Genomic DNA, 16790 nt, shown 5'->3' on the forward strand with positions numbered 1-16790 from the left:
TACATTTCAAAGTGCACACAATTTTGACAGAGAAAGCTGCGGTCAAAGAGTTTTCTTTAAGAAATAGCTCAGGCTGGTGTGCCTCAGTGGACTGAGTGCCAGCCTGCAAACCAAAGGGTCGCCAGTTCGATTCCCAATCAGGGCACATGCCTGGGTTGTAGGCCAGGTCCCCAGTAGGGAGCATACAAGAGGCAAATGATTGAGGTTTCTCTTGCACCTGGATATTTCTCTCCCTCTCTTTTTCTGTCCCTTCCCCTCTCTCTGAAAGTAAATAGAGTAAAATCATTTTTAAAAAAGAATTGATTATACTTTTAAAAAACAACATAAAATAGAAGCCATTCAAAACGCTGAAGGCAATATTAAATGCATGGCTGAGACTCCAAATGGCCATTTCATATGCATTGTATTATAAGATATAAAAACTGCTTCCCCAAACCTGCAGAATGCCAAGTTTACATCCAAGATAGTCAAGCCCTCCCCTAATTTAAAACCCCACCGTTTTCTGTTAGCACCAAAAACAAAAACAAAAGAATCCAACTAACAAATTATTCCACCTCATGAATAAAAGCATTTACACTTAACACATGAGACGAAGTGGCATTTCTTTCTTATAATTGTTTCTAGAGCTATTAAAAAGCTTGCATTTACAGAATAGTTGATAAGAAGTTCCTATGATTGTACAGAGATACAGGGATCACTTATAAAACATATGCATATATACATATTAGAAGCAGGATTCTGCTGTTTTCAGTTCTCCATTTTCTGCAGATCAATCATTGGTTTGTTGGTTAGCCATTTCAGTCTGTTTGCCCTTTGTTTCCCATTTATCTACTGTTTTGACTTTTTTGCCTTTTTTGTTGGAGGATTTTTCCTTTTCTGCTGCCTTTTTGGACTTGGCCTCTGAGCATTGCAGGAGCAGGTTTACCTGACAACCTCACAGTTCTCTTGAGTTCTCCCTTCACCAACCCTTCAACTGAATTGATCTTCTCTGGGCCACCTTAGTGGCAGGAAGGGTGCAATCTGGGTACCTATGGGCCACGTTGAAAACAGAGCCTTAGGGAAGCAAAGATGCTTGGCCTCTGCCCTCCTCCAGCCCTTCAATAACTTTTGAACACAATGTTTGCACAATATGACCTTGGGCTAAAAATGAAAAAACTCTAAAAAATATTGAATTCTAATTTGCAGGCTTCTTTTCATCAGAGGCATGGGTTTGTGATACAAAATTTCTTTCTGTGTATTCTAGGATTGACCAATATGTAGATATATCATGGACAAAGCCAGCCACATTTCTCACTGTTAGAGAAGAAAGTTACAAACATAGAACTTGGGGGAAATAGAATGAACCCTGTAGTGTTTGTTGAATTGGATCAGAGGTATCATTGTGGCATAATGGATTTTAATATAGATATAGATGAGATGTGCAAATAGATACAGATGTATATGGGTGAATACATGTGTCTATTTTTGAAGTTTGTTAGTAGAGGGACAACACCTAGAAGCAACAACACCCAGGAAGTAATGGGCACACTTAGTGCCCAGATATTGGTTTCTAAATACTCAAAGGAGCCTGAACTCCTTGAAGAAATGGCTAATTTCAAGATAGAGGCAGAAAAAGAACAAGATAAGTCTGTAATATCTTGGTGTGCCAAAAAGTAAGCAACTGTTCAAAACATAAGAGGGTATGTCAGAAGGAATCAGGATCCATTTCTTAGGTGTTTCCACTGACCAAATGCCTGATAATTTGAGCATCTGAAAAATGAGAGTAAGACTTTATTCCATTAAATAAAATAAGAATCTATGAATCTATACTGATTAAATAAATAAAGAATTAAAAAGAGAAAGGGAATAGAAAGCTAATTAATTACTACATTAATTAAGCTACTAATTAATGTAGAAGAAATGATAGAAAAATTATCATTTGGCAAGCATAATAGCAATAATTTCAGGCAAGACTCATATCTAGTGTGTAAACTTTGAGGATATTTACATAATTTAAAAATATCTCCCCATATGGAGGTTTTTAAATAAAAGGGGGGAAAATAGGTTATGGTGAGCAAATCCTGGCATAAATGCCCTTAACCAGTGATCAAAATTAACATCATCATTAATGGGAGTGATTGACATCGTGTCTCCTGACATGATGCAGAAAGTAGAACACAGAATCACTTCAGGGTTATTCCTGCCCAAAATACATGAATATAATCAGGAGTAAACAAACAGATCCAAAATGAGGAATATTCTATCTAGTCAGTACTGTTAAAAGCTGTCAATGTCTTAATAAAGAACAAAGTGACAGTAACCAGAGGGGAGGAGGGAGAAGGATAATGGGAGAAAATAGGGGAAGAGTCATCAAGGAACACATACAAAGGACCCATAGAGAAAGCCAAAGGGGTTAGGTTTGAAAGTGGTGGGTGGGCATGGTTGGGGTAAGGGGAAAATGCAGACAGCTGTACTTGAACAACAATAAAATAATTTAAAAAATAAAAGAAAAATTTTAAAAAGGATCACTAAAGCAGAAAATTTTTAAAAATTTGGCAGTCTCTTAAAATATAAAGAAAGATGGTTTCAGATGAAAGGAAACTAAATAGACATGAAAATTGAATGTACCATGTGTTTCTGTACTTAGTTTATATATAGGACATTTTTCAGAAATTGCCAAAATCTGAATGAAGTCCATAGTTAAATAAATAATATTGTGCTGATGTTAATTTACTGATTTTGATAATAGTGTTGTTGTTATGTCAGAGAATGTCTTTGCTTTTAGTAAATACACACTGAAGTACTTAAGGATAAAGGGCTACCATTACTGTAATTTACTCTAAAATGATTCCAAAAATATACATAATAATATGTATATCAAATAATAAGTATATATATAATATGATTTATATGCTTTATATGCATATGTTACATATACATATGCAGGAAAGTCCCTATCTTGGAGAGATATTTTAAGTATTAAAGAGAAAACCATATAGAGATAGTAGTACTGGTTTTGGTACATTATAGATACTGGACATATGTTAATGATTGTTGTCACTATTGGCATTTAGAACTTAGTTTCTTCACCTCTAAAATTGGCTTATTTTTTCTGTTTTGTTTGTTCACTTATATTGTTGTTCACATATAAATGAGATCATATGGTATTTGTCTTTCTCTGACTGACTTATTTTAGTCAGCATAATGTTCTCCAGGTTCATCCATGTTGTCACAAAGGGTAAGATTTCACTCTCTTATATGGATGAATAATATTTTCTTTTGCATACCACGCAGGGTATTAACTAAGATAATGTTTGTAAATGTGTGTGTGAACCTTAATATACTCTAAAAAAGCAAAATCATCATTATTAAAATTATTTTTATATTTTACTAACACTACCATACTGCATATTGTGTAGCAACATGGTCTCATTTAGTCTTCATAGCAACCCTACTGAGGTAGATATTACCACCCCATTTTATAGGTGAGGAAATTGAAACCCAAGGTCATACAGCAGTAAGTTGTAGATCCAACCTGTGAGATTAGAGAGTCTGACTCTGGAGTTTGTACACTTAAAGATTATTCTGCATTGATTGTAATTTCTTTTGTTACTTAATTTTTATTTCATGTATCTTAATGCCTTCTTCATGTTTTAAGAAGAAGCATTAGACTGCTAATATTCTAGGATTTGGTGACAATCTCATGGTGGCCCTCTCTAACTACTTAACACAGTACTATTTTTGGTTTTCTATAACTTTTATACCCTCTTTTTCCAACATATTGGAGGCATCTTTTCTCTTTTATATATTATTCTGCTACTCTCCCTTATATAAAGCTATGTGGAAACTTTTAAATTTCACTTTTTTCCCCAGAATCTCCCTTAGACTTGCACATAGTGGTTCATGTGTGAATAATGATGTTATACAAGAAATTGAGCATTGTGTTTTCCCTTCTGTTTTTAGCCCCATTTCTGAAAGTGCCCAGCCTTTGGTCAGTAATTTGAAAGGCTGAGCTTTTAGGAAACTGCCTGCAAATGAAACTGGTACTTGCAATCTCATCTCTAGCTAAACTATTAAAATAAGACTCTGAAAGTGATTTGGGGGTGTCTAGAAATAATTTGCTTCTTTTATGTTTTACCTTTTGTTTCATTTGGTTAGAGATTGATTGTTATTCTGATTGGACAGATACATGCAAAAAAATAAAACTAGACCAATTTCTTATACCACACACAAGAATAAATTCAAAATGGATCAAAGAGTTAAATGTTAGACCCGAAACCATAAAAAATCATAGAAGAAAACAGGCAGCAAAATCCTGGACATTGTTTGTAGCAATATTTCATTGGATATATCCCACCGGGCAAAGAAAACAAAAAGACAAATAAACAAATGGGACTACATCAAACTAAAAAGTTTTTGAATAGCCAAGGAAATCATTAACAAAATGAAAAGACAATCCACAGAATGGGAAAAACATATTCACAAATATGTCTGATAAGACATATTTAGATCAGACATATTCACAAATATGTCTGATAAGAGGTTAATATCCAAAATTTATGAACTACTTAAAAAACTCAACACCAAAAAAAAAAAAAAACAAACAACCAAATTAAAAAAATAGGCAAAGGATCTGAACAGACACTTTTCCAAAGAGGACATACAGGTGGCCAATGGACATATGAAAAGATGCTCAATATCACTAATCATCAGAGAAATGAAAAATAAAACCACAATGAGATATCACCTCACACCTGTCAGAATGGTTACCATTAATAAATCAACAAACAACAAGTGCTGGTAAGGATGTGGAGAAAGGGGAACCCTCTTGCACTGTTGGTGGGAATGAAGACTGGTGAAGCTGCTATGGAAAGCAAAAAGGTGATACCTCAAAAAATTTTAAATGGATCTGCCTTTTGACCCAGCAATCCCCCTTCTGGGAATATATCTGAAGGAACCCAACACACTAATTCAAGAGAACCTAAGTACCCCTATGTTCATTTCAGTGTTATTTGCAACTGCCAAGCTATGGAAGCAGCCCAAGTGTCCATCAGTAGATGAGTGGATAAAACAACTGTGGGACATTTACACAGTGGAATGCTACTTGGCTGGAGAAAAAAGGAGAAAACTTTACCTTTTGAGACAGTATGGATGGACCTGGAGAACATTATTCTAAGTGAAATAAGTCAGTCAGAGAAAGACAAATACAATATGATCTCACTCATATGTGGAATCTAATGAACACAATGAACTAACAGGGAAAATGGGGACAGAGTCATAGATGGAGAGCAGGATGACAGCTAGCTGGTGGGGAGGGTTGGGGGTGGAGGGATTGAGCAAAAAGGAAAAAGTACCCATGGCATTGGCAAGTGTCATGATTGCTGGGAGGAGAGGTATAAGAGGATTAAATGGTAGTGGGAAAATACAATAAAGATAAAAATTGAAAAAATGATAAATATTTTTGTAAAGGTGACAATAAATGCATAATAGCTGTTGGAGGTTGTAAGAGATACTGTGACAGTTAAATTCCTGGTTTACATAAAATTCCAAAATGTGAATTAAATTTAGGCAAATTTGCTCCTAAATACTAGCTTTAGAAACCTACATCACAGCTCTATTTTCAAAGGACTGGTTCTTCAGTTCATGAATTGGCAACTATGTAAGATAATCATGGCTACAAGGAACAAAAAAATCCATTCTTGCTGTTTTAAGCCTGTCATGAAGCAGTTGTATTTTAACTCTTCCTCTTTTAAGAAATTAAGAAACACAACTATTTGTGTATTTTCATCCTCACTCTTAAAAAAAAATAACCAGCATAAAATGAAAGTGGTAAAGGAACAATTGAAAATAGCAACAGTAGATTGGTGTACTAGATGATGTCTCACACTTCTCTAGAGTTCTGTTCAATTTTTTATATTTAATTTTTCTCTGTTCTTCAGATTATATGCTGTGGTCTGAATGTTTGTGTCCCTGCAAATTTCACATGTTGAAATCCTAACCCCCAATGATATGATATTAGGGAGTGGGGCCTTTGGAAAGGGATTGGGTAATGAGGATGAAATAGAAGGGATTGGTGCCCTTATAAAAGAGAAATCAAAGAGATCCCTAACACCTTCCACCATGTGAGGACACAGTGAAATGATGACCTTCTATGAACAAGGAAGTGGGCCCTAACCAGACACCAAATCTGCTGGCACCTTGATCTTGGACTTTGTAGCTTCCAGAACTATGAGAGATATACACGTGTTATTAACAAGCCACTCAGTCTATGGTATTTTGTTCTAGCAGCAAAAACAGACTAAAACATTGCATAATTCCTGTTGATCTATCTTGAGGTTCACTAATTCTTTCTTCTGGTACCTCAAACCTACTGTAATATCCCTATAGTGAATTTTTCACTTCAAATTTTTTCTACTCCAGAATTCTCATTTGGTTCTTTTAAATAATTTACATATTTTTATATTCTCTATTTGATGAGTCATTGTCATCATATCTTCCTTTAATTTTTAAACATATTTATAACAGCTGCTTTAATGTCTATTTCTGGTGAGGCCAATAGCTGCACCCCTTCAAAGGCAATTTACATTGCCTTCTTTTTTCCTATGTGCAGGTCACATTTTTTGCTTCTTTGTGAGTATTCTAATTTTTTGTTAATAACTGGAAATTAAGGATAATATATTGCAGCAACTCTAGATACTGATCATCCCCCAGGGATTGTTTTTGCTGCTACTGTTTGGTCAGTCATTTATTTGTTTAGTAAATTGGCTAGGCTAAATCTGCAAAGTCTATTTCCCCTACAATACACAGCCTCTGGTGTCCTTGCTTAGATTTCTACTGTTTTTTTTTTTCTCTTTTAGCCTAACTAGCTGGTGCTCACCCTTGAGTGAGTATAAGCCACTTATAGAACAAATGTTGCACTTAAGCACACATAGCCAGTTATACCATTTTCCTTTATCATTAGAGGTTTGTGTGGCTTGGATGCTACTATCACAATTCAAAGAGTTTACTTTTTTTTGCCTTATGTTCAGAGAGGGACTAGTAGCTGAGAGGTTCTCTATTAAATAGCTCTTGAGAGAGTACACCCTTGGGTATGCACGTAGTCTCTCAGACTGCCAGTGATGACTGATAATATCTGTAGAACTGGCTTCCTAGGAGTCACCCCTGGGTATGAGGAGCTTATTGTTAGTGTTTGGTCAAAGGTGTGTTTAAGCCCCTTGTGCCAGTGAGGCTTCCACCCTGTGTTGAGAGGGTCTGTGTATGGCTTGGGATGCTTTCAAGCCTACCTCATGTTCTGCTCTGATTGCTCCTGAGTGAGTGCAGCTTCCACATAGTCACAGCTTGACCAAACCGACAGATTTGACTATGATGCTAGGAGGGTTTTTCTTAACTGTTTCTCTGATTTTCTCTTCAACTGGTTGCTCTGCTACTTTGTTTATATCATAGCGTTACCAGCTTCCTCTTTTTGTCCACCAAGACCTTCATTGTTTTCAAGAACACCCTTAAGCACAGAGTTCTCCATACTCTGCCCCCTAAACATATCTTTGGGTCTCTTCAACTCTCTTGACCTGCCTTTCCTCCCAGGCAGAGTTCCTATGCTACGACACTGGAGCTGGGCCCAAGGACCTACTTTTCCTGGAGTGAGAACATCACCATATGACATCGGTACTGGGGGGGTGGTGGCAATCTCTAATGTTCTTCCTTTGCCCTCTGGGCTTGGAACATTCACCCAGTGATTTGGCTGGGGTGGGGATAATCTATACCAGTATTCAAGTGCAGTATGCTTGCTGCACTTGAGGTAAAACTTCTACCCTACAAGGAGGAACTTGGTGGTGAAGAAAGACAAAGTCCTTTTGACCACACCCACCTGGAATAGAGCTTCTACAACAAGATGCTGGGGAAATGAGAAACACTAGGATCTTGATTTTCCCATGTTGAAACCATAGTCTCAGATTGCGAACTATGGAGAAAGGGTTCTTATCTTCTTGGTTACACACAGCCAAATTGGAGCTTCCATAAATAGAACTGGGAAGAGTGGGCAAGTCCTTTGCTGTTCTTTCAGAGATCCAGTAAATTTACTTGAATGAATATTTCCCCATTAGATGTATGTTCTTAAAATAATAATGAGAGATTTTAAATGATTCCTTTATATAATTTTAGCAGTTCAATTTTTATTTTGCTGGAGTGAGGGTCTGCTGAACTGCTTCTTCCATCATTCCAGAAGTGTTGTTCCCCCTCCTTTATTTTAACAGGATGACACTGAAGTCCAGAGAAATGATAAATTGCTTACACATTGATGAAGCTTTTGAGCAGGACTCAAGCCAAAGTCTTTTACACTACTTCCGGTGCTTTAACTAAAATGGCCAGTGGTTACTAGCTGAGTATATGTGATCCAGGCAAAGAATCAAAATCATAGGTTGATCCAATGTTTCACATTTAAAATTGGTTCACTCAATTAATGTGTTGTCAATTGAACTTACTCTTTCCTTTATGCTTTTTCTTTTGATTCTTTAGTGCTTCATGCACTTGATCATCCCTCTCCCAACTTTATCTCCCAAACTACCCCTTATGTATACTAGAAAAGGGTCATTGGGCAGTGGCAAAATTTCCAGAATAATCATTCTACTGAGAAGGCACACATAGCTTTCAGTCATTCTGGTGAGTATTGGCTTATCAAACATAAATTTTGAACTGGCTAGCTAGTGTATTACGTAGAATCTAGGCCTTGGCAATGAATTCAGTTACAGAGTGTAGCTTGGCTACTTCCTGTTTGGGTGTTTTCAGGCAGGTTGGACAACCTTTCCAAAGCTCAGTTTCTTTATCAGAAAAATAGAAATAATGATACCCTACAGAATGTTACGAGGAATCAATGTAGTCAGGTATATATGGTGCCTGGCAAGGAATAGAGACTCAGTCTGCAGCAGCTTTTTTCCATCCTCAGTGTCATGGAAGTTGAACAGAAGTTGGTTATTGAGGCTTCACTCTCTGTTCATTTTCTGCAGATTGTTACTTAATCTCTTATTCCTGATAGTATCTCTTCTGGATATTGTACTATTCAATTGACACATGTTCTTAGCACTTTAAATAATATTGTGCCTTAACTAACATTAGCAGTACTTGAAATAATGTTATAAGAGCAGAACTTCCTTGGAGATAGGAAGAGTCTGGATTTCTGGACATTTTGTTTTAGTTTGTGAATTTCAGGTTCCTACTTCCATCCAGATTCTTGTCTATTTTCACTGCTGTCCCATGAACCTCAGTTATCAGAGAATCTAGAATAGTGAAGTAATTCACTAATTTTGCAGTCTGAAGTTCAAAGAGCAATTTTTTTATGTAAGTGTTTTAAAAGATTCATATCCTCCCCAACATAAGCAATTGAGTAAATCTGTTCAGTCTAAGTGCATTATGATTGGGCTGGATTAACCTCCTTACATTAAAAGAGAAATGCAGAACTCTGTGCTGCAGCCAAGGGGTACTGGTTAATGTCCATTAAGGATCGACAAAGTTGTTGTTTGATTCTAGGCTGATATTTTTTTTCCCAACCTCAGAGTTTTTTCATAAAATTGGTATGAACCTCACAGTCTGGTGAGAGTGGTTAAAGGGCATGTGTGTGTGTGTGTGTGTGTGTGTGTGTGCGCGCGTGCACGCACATGCAGTGTGTACTTGCTTTGGGAGGATGGGTCTGAATGTGGACTTGGAGGTTCATGAAGTGTTGATGACAAGTCAGTAAGGATCATAATAATAAAAGAATGCATTGTGTTTATAATGTTGAAGCCCTATTCTAAGTGGTTCATAAATATTAATTCATTTAATGCTTACAACCCTGTAAGGTAGGAATGATTATTATTCCCATTTTATAGATGAGTATGCTGAGGGACAGAAAAGTGACTTGTCCATGGTCAAAGTTGGCAGAGAAACTAAAATGGCTAGCTTCAAAATCATACTGTCAACTACTATGCTGCTTCTTATATAATGATGTGGGCTAATAAGCATTCAAATGGCTTTTTATTATCTCTAAAACAGCATACTTTTTAAAAAAATATTGTGGCAAAAAAAAAAACAAAAAAAACTATAAAATTTAACATCTTCACTATTTTTAAGCATACAGTTCAGTTATATAAAGTACTGCTTTTCCTTTTAAATTTAGCTTTTCTCCCCACAGATTAACTAAGATAGAATTGGCAAATAAAAATTGTATATATTTATAGTATACAATCTTTACCTGAGTAGTGTAGGCAAAGCCAGTGAGCAAACAGCAACATGTATTCCTCCTGAGCCTGGCTCAATGGTGATGTTTCCCAGGAAGGTTCTGTTCTCAATCCAAGCAGGAAAACATATGCATCTGTCTCCAGGGCCTCATGCTGTCAGCCTTAGAAGTGATAGGGGAGGACACTGAGAGGGAGACTGCTGGAGCAGGTGCAGGAGACATAGGTTGACTCTTGACAGTTCTCTGGGGAGATCTGCATGAATTTCTCAGGGTAAGGAGTGCAGTACAGGCTAATAGTTTAGAAGTTTCCCAGAAAAATACTACAGGGACACCCATGGGAATAGGAACAGAGAAGAAAGGGTACTCCCCAGGGCTCAAATCCCAGGACAGCTCTAAGGCCAAGTCAGTGTGTGAGTAGCTATCTTTGTAACTGGAACCTGAAAACATAACAGCAACAATTTTCAACTGGTGTGCTGCAAGAATTTTTAAAACATGCAATACCTGGCTATTTAGTCATGAACACTGACCTCTTTTCCTTTAGATTGTCAAAATAAAATATGACAACAGCCAACCCAACAGTAGTCATCCAGTGTGAATGAATGAAAATTATACCTATTTTTGTCAGATCAGCAGCAGAATTTCAGGAATTAGTTTATGTGTGTCATGATATGGAAAAGGTTTAAAATCCCTGCATTAGAGTAACTGCACTCACTCCTATGGCCCCAGACTAACAAAGGACTCATCAGGGAAGCAAGGGCAGTATTCCTGGGCACTCAGGATGCTGGATAAACTCATCCATCTAAACTGGACCTTAGGGAGGACCCACATTGTCAATAACGGTCTTGATTCTGAGCCTCCAGCTGTGGATGCCCATGACCTTTTGAATACATACACTATGGCTGCTGACATCATTAGGTGCTAATTACCTATTTAAATAGAATCTGTGAGAATGCATTCTATTTGTGTTGAATCTTTTCTTTTAGAGGCTAGTTGGTTGTTTGTCATTTTAAAAAGTACTTCTTTCACGTGATGTAGGTCCCTAAAGAAAATAGCTAAAGGAACTATTTACCACAGAACTCAGAGTAAACACAAGCACATTGTGATAATTTGCTGACCATCAATTGTTTTTGGTCTGCCATTTGCTCTATTGGGAGAGGGCTAGAGAGGAAAACAACCTCTGATAATTCATCCTAAATTCAACAGTCAGTAATTGTACCAAAACAAAAGCAAGAAGTATTATCTACTTATTTCTTCAACCTCATGGGAGACCTTTGCTCCCTTGACTGCCCCATTCAGGAATGTCTTTCCTGAGAGCATATTGTATTCTATGCCTTTAAAACAAAGGGAGAAAACAATGTGTATTAAGTTTGAGTTACACACACCTAGGATGTCATTTTTAATTGTTAGTTCAAGCAGGGGTCTTATCTAGCTTTTTGAAGACATTTGATAACTTGCCTATATTCCAATTGCTTTCCTCTTACAAAATAACAGGTGCAAATTACTGCTTGACATCGATTGATTGACACCATACCCTAAAAGCCACTGACTTTGAAGATCCCAGCTGTTGAAAATCTCAAAAGAAATTTTCATACTTGTCTATTACCGCCTGGTTTATTTAACTTAGCATAAAAGTCTCCAGTTCCATCCATGTTGTCATGAAAGGTAAGAGTTCCTTCTTTTGTTCTGTTGCATAGAATTCCATTGTGTAAATGCACCAGTTTTTTAATCCGTTCATTTATTGATGGGCACTTAGGCTGTTTTCAGCACTTGGCTATTGTAAATAGTGCTACTATGAACATTGTGGTGCATAGGTTCTTTTGGATTGGTATTTCAGGATTATTAGGATATAATTACAGCAGTGGAATTGCCAGGTCAACAGGCAGTTTCATTTTTAGTTTTTTTGTTTGTTTGTTTGCTTGTTTGTTTGTTTGAAATTCCATACTCTTCCACAGTGGCTGCAGCAGTCTGCATTCCTACCAACGGTGTACTAGGGTTCCCTTTTCTCCACAACCTTGCTATGATCTCACCTATAAGTGGAACATAATTAACAAAACAAACAAGTGAACAAAACAGAATGAGACACATGGAAACAAAGAACAAACTGACAGTAACCCGAGGGGAGGAAGGAGGGGGATAACAGGGGAAAGAAGGGAAAGGGTCAAGTCAAGGAACATGTGTAAAGGACCCATGGACAAAGACAATGGAGTAGAGATTGAATACGGGAGGTGGAGGTGGGTAGGGCAAAGGAGAATAATGGGGGAGATGGGGACAACTGCAGTTGAACAACAATAAAAAAATTCAATAAAGAAAAAAAAATGTTGGACCATTGACCTGCAGTGGAATCCCAGTGGAGAGATAAGGAATCACAGGAGATTGCTCAATTTCAGAGATACATTCTGTTTGTACTGAGATATGTGTTGCCAGGATGCAAAGTGACCCTGTGCTGACAGGGGTTTCTGTTCTTGTGCTTCCATACCTATATCCTTTCCTATTATGCCCCAGGCCACTTCCTTCTCTGCTCTTCTTTCTTTGACTTTCCTCCACTGTCTCATTTTCTCCTCTCAATTTCTTCTTTTCTTTTGCCTTTTCATTTTCAAGTTATCCCTTTCATTGTCATGACAGAATTTAATTTGCATTTCTTTAATGAATAACAATGTTGAACATATAATTGTGGCTTTTTTGCCATTCTTATATTTTCTCTGCACATCTTTTAATTAGGTTGTTTACTTCCTTTGGTTGAAGTTTGAGAATTCTTTTTCTCTTCTCTCTCTCTCTCTTACTCTCTCTCTCTCCCCCCCCCCACCACATGCGTTCACGCACACACACACACACTGGATAGAACTTGCTTGGCAAATATTTGATTTATAATTATTTTCCTGTTCTGTGTCTTTTATCTTCTTTTTCTTAACATTTTATTTTCAAGAACAGAATTTTTAAAATCTTTTAAAGATTTTATTTATTTACTTTTAGAGAGAGGGGAAGGGGGAGAGAAAGAGAGGGAGAGAAACATCAATGTGTGGTTGCCCTTCACATGTCCCCTACTGGAGACCTGGCCCACAACCCAGGCATGTGCTCTGACTGGGATCAAACCAGTGACCCGTTGCTTTGCAGTCCAGCATTCAATCCACTGAGCCATACCAGCCAGGACAGAAGTTTTAAATGTTGATGAAGTCAGATTTATATATTTGTTATTTCATGGCTTGTGCTTTTTAGTGCCATATCTGAGACTCTGCCTAACCAAGGACCCAATGATGTCCTCCTATGTTTCCTCATAAATGTTTTTATAGTTTTAGTTATAACATTTATTTTAATTATCTATTTTGAGTTAATTTTTGTGTATGTTGCAATGTGTGGATAAAAGTTGATATTTTTGCACATGGATATACAATTTTCAAGCACATAATTTATTGAAACGTTTATCATTTCTCTATCTTATTGCCTTTGCAGTTCTGTCAAAAATCAATTTCTGGATTCTCTATTCTGTTTCATTGGTCTCTTTGTCTATCTTTACACCAGTATCATACTGTTTTTATCACTGTAGCTTTATAATAAGACTGTATAACAGGAAGCGTTTAGCCCTCCAACTTTGTTCTTTTTATAAGTTATTTTGGCTGTTCTAGGTTCTGCATACATATTGTAAAGAAACTTGTCAAATTCTACAAAAAGCCTTGTTGGAGTTTGAGTGGGATCCCATTAAAACCACAGGTCAGATTTGAGAAATTTCACATCTTTACAAAATCGAATTTTCTAACTTATGAACATGATATACCTACCCATGTATTTAGGTATTTTTAATAACTTTCAGCAATGTTTTGTAATTTCACTGTCAGCTTCATCCCTAAGTATTTAATAATTTTATGCCATTATAAATATTTTAAAATTTTCATTTTCTTACTTGTTGCTAATATATAAAAAAACAATCATTTTGTATATTGACCTTATACTCTGCAACCTTACTAACCTCACTTATCCATTCTAGTAGGTTTTGTAGATTTTATAATATTTTCTACATAAATGATTACACCATCTGCAAATACAGTTTTGGTTTCTTGCCTGTAACCTGTGTTCATTTTATGTCTTTTTCTTGTTTATTGCATAGAACTTCAATAACAATGTTAAAAAGAAATATTTATGGTATACATCTTGCTCTTTACTGGTCTTATGAGAAAAGCTTTCAGTATCTTACTGTCACTTCTGATGTTAACTGTAAGGTTTTGGTATACGTCCTTTGTCAAGTTGAAGAAGTTCCCTTTTTTCTAGTTTGTTCAATGTTTCTATCATTCTTGGCAAAGGTTTTTACTGCATATATGGTGCTCATTTTTTTGTTTCTTTGGTTTCACAGGTGTATATTTACACCCAAACTCATTAAGCTTTATATATTAAATATCCTCTTTTTATGTCAGTCATATCTCAAAGTTTTTTTTAAAGCTCCAGCTTATAGTTTACTGATTCCAAGCAACAGTGGACAATAAAAAGGCTAGACCTTATGATGTTATTATCATTGGATTTGACCTGTGTGTTCCCAGGACTTCTTTGAGAGAAATAAGAGTGTTCCTAAACAAATTACTAGCTTTCTCTAGGGTGAAAGGAAAAATCTTAAAGGGGGATGTAACTATTTTTTCTCAAGAATTTAAATACCCAATAAGAGTGATTTCATGTTAAAAATATCAGACTTATTTTCATTTAAAATATGTACATACATAATACAATATAGACTGTCTCTCTATATAATCTAACCTGCATATACAAAGAATTCACTGAAAAATAAAACAAAATCCAGGCTGTTTAACATACCTTAACAATTCTGACAGTATTAGGAACCATAATGTGCAGTAAAAATAATGCAGAGGATGCTTATGCTTCATTTTATTTTATGTCATCTCATCGTGTTTACCTTATTCTTTGATATATTCATAGGCTATAGATTACATTCCAACATTTTTGTCAGTGGTATTTTCTTTAAAAAGCTAACATACTAGGAAATCACTATTGTACTTGGAGTTGCCAGAATGTTTTATCTGTTATAACTGTTGACTTCCTATCAAAAACTCCTGTATCTTGTTGAACCAGACTTTGTGCACAGATTCTTTTTATGCCATTGTTTTGATTGCAGAATTTTCCAGCCATACAATTAAATTCCTTCTTTAATACAAATGAATAAATACATACTTTAGTTTAACTTACTCAGCAGTTGTACAATTAGTTCAAATGTATTCCAGTTATAATTTTACAACCTTATCAACATTCAACAAACATTTAAATATCTGTCAAATTATATGTGAAAAACACTGTTCTAGGTGCAAAGATGTGTATTATAAAGGTGTATATGACATCATCCCTAAAACTCAAGACTCTAGTAAGGGAGAAAATATATATGCAAATAACTGTAATTAAAACCCTAAATTGTAGGTGTGCCTTCAGTAAAGTACTACAGAAGTTCAGAGAAGAGATTCGGAAATGTATAATGCATGATATAATTTTGGTATGTAGAATAGCAATAGCCCATTGAGGCTTGAATGGAGATTGCATGAAGGTGAACAGATTAAACTAAGGCTAGGTTTAGGTTGAAATCAGTATATGAAAAATCTTGTATACCACAATAAAGAATTTGGCACTTCAAGAAATTAGATGTTTTTCAAAGGGTTCAGAGACATACGAAAAGATGTTCAGATTCACCAGCCATCAGGGAAATGCAAATCAAAACCAGAGTGTGATATAACTTCACACTAGTCAGAATGGCCATCATAAACAAGTCAAAAAGCAACAAGTGCAGGCAAAGTTGTGGAGAACAGGGAAGCCTAGTGCACTGTTGGTGGGGATGAAGACTGGTGCAGCCACTGTGGAAAATAGTATGGAATTTCCTCCAAAAACTAAAAATGGAACTGCCTTTTGACCCAGCAATACCACTGTTGGAATTATACTTTAAGAATCCTGAAACACAAATCCAAAAGAACCTATGCATCCCAATGTTCATAGCAGCACAATTCACAATAGCCAAGTGCTAGGAGCAACCTAAGTGTCCATCAGTAAATGAGTGGATCAAAAAACAGTGGTACATTTACACAATGGAATACCACACAGCAGAAAGAAAGAAGGAGCTCCTACCCTCTATGACAACATGGATGGAACTGGAAAGTATTATGCTAAGTGAAATAAATCAGGTGGTGAAAGAGAAATACCACATTTCACTTATAAGTGGAACCTCATCAACAAAACAAATAAGCAAGCAAAATACAAACAGAGAGATTGAAATAAAGAACAAACTGACAATTACCACAGAGGAGTGGGGAGATAGATAATAGGGCAGTGGCTATCAAGGAACATGTACAAAGGACACATGGACAAAGTCAAAGGGGGTAGGCTCATGGATGGGAGGCAGGGATGAGTGAGGTGGGGGGTTGTGGTGAACTGAAAATGAAAACAACTGTACTTGAATGACAATAAAAAATTTAAAGTGAAAATGAAAATAAAAAATAAATGAGATTTTTTCAATAGATGAAATACTTGAATCCTTATGCTCCCTCATTTATTGGAGACTTTGGCTCATGGCTTTCATTTGTAGTCCAAGTCCTGCCACCATCATCCTTTGTGACCCCAATGTCCAAAA

The 16790-nt window shown here is 36.2% G+C and overlaps 1 pseudogene; it reads right to left on the reverse strand.

Annotated features, from left to right (window-relative positions):
* Positions 1 to 7639, reverse strand: part of LOC114505494 — a 47138-nt pseudogene extending 39499 nt beyond the window's left edge.
* Positions 7640 to 16790: the final 9151 nt, after the last annotated feature.

This window comes from Phyllostomus discolor, chromosome X (assembly GCF_004126475.2).
Source record: "Phyllostomus discolor isolate MPI-MPIP mPhyDis1 chromosome X, mPhyDis1.pri.v3, whole genome shotgun sequence".
Taxonomy (NCBI): domain Eukaryota; kingdom Metazoa; phylum Chordata; class Mammalia; order Chiroptera; family Phyllostomidae; genus Phyllostomus; species Phyllostomus discolor.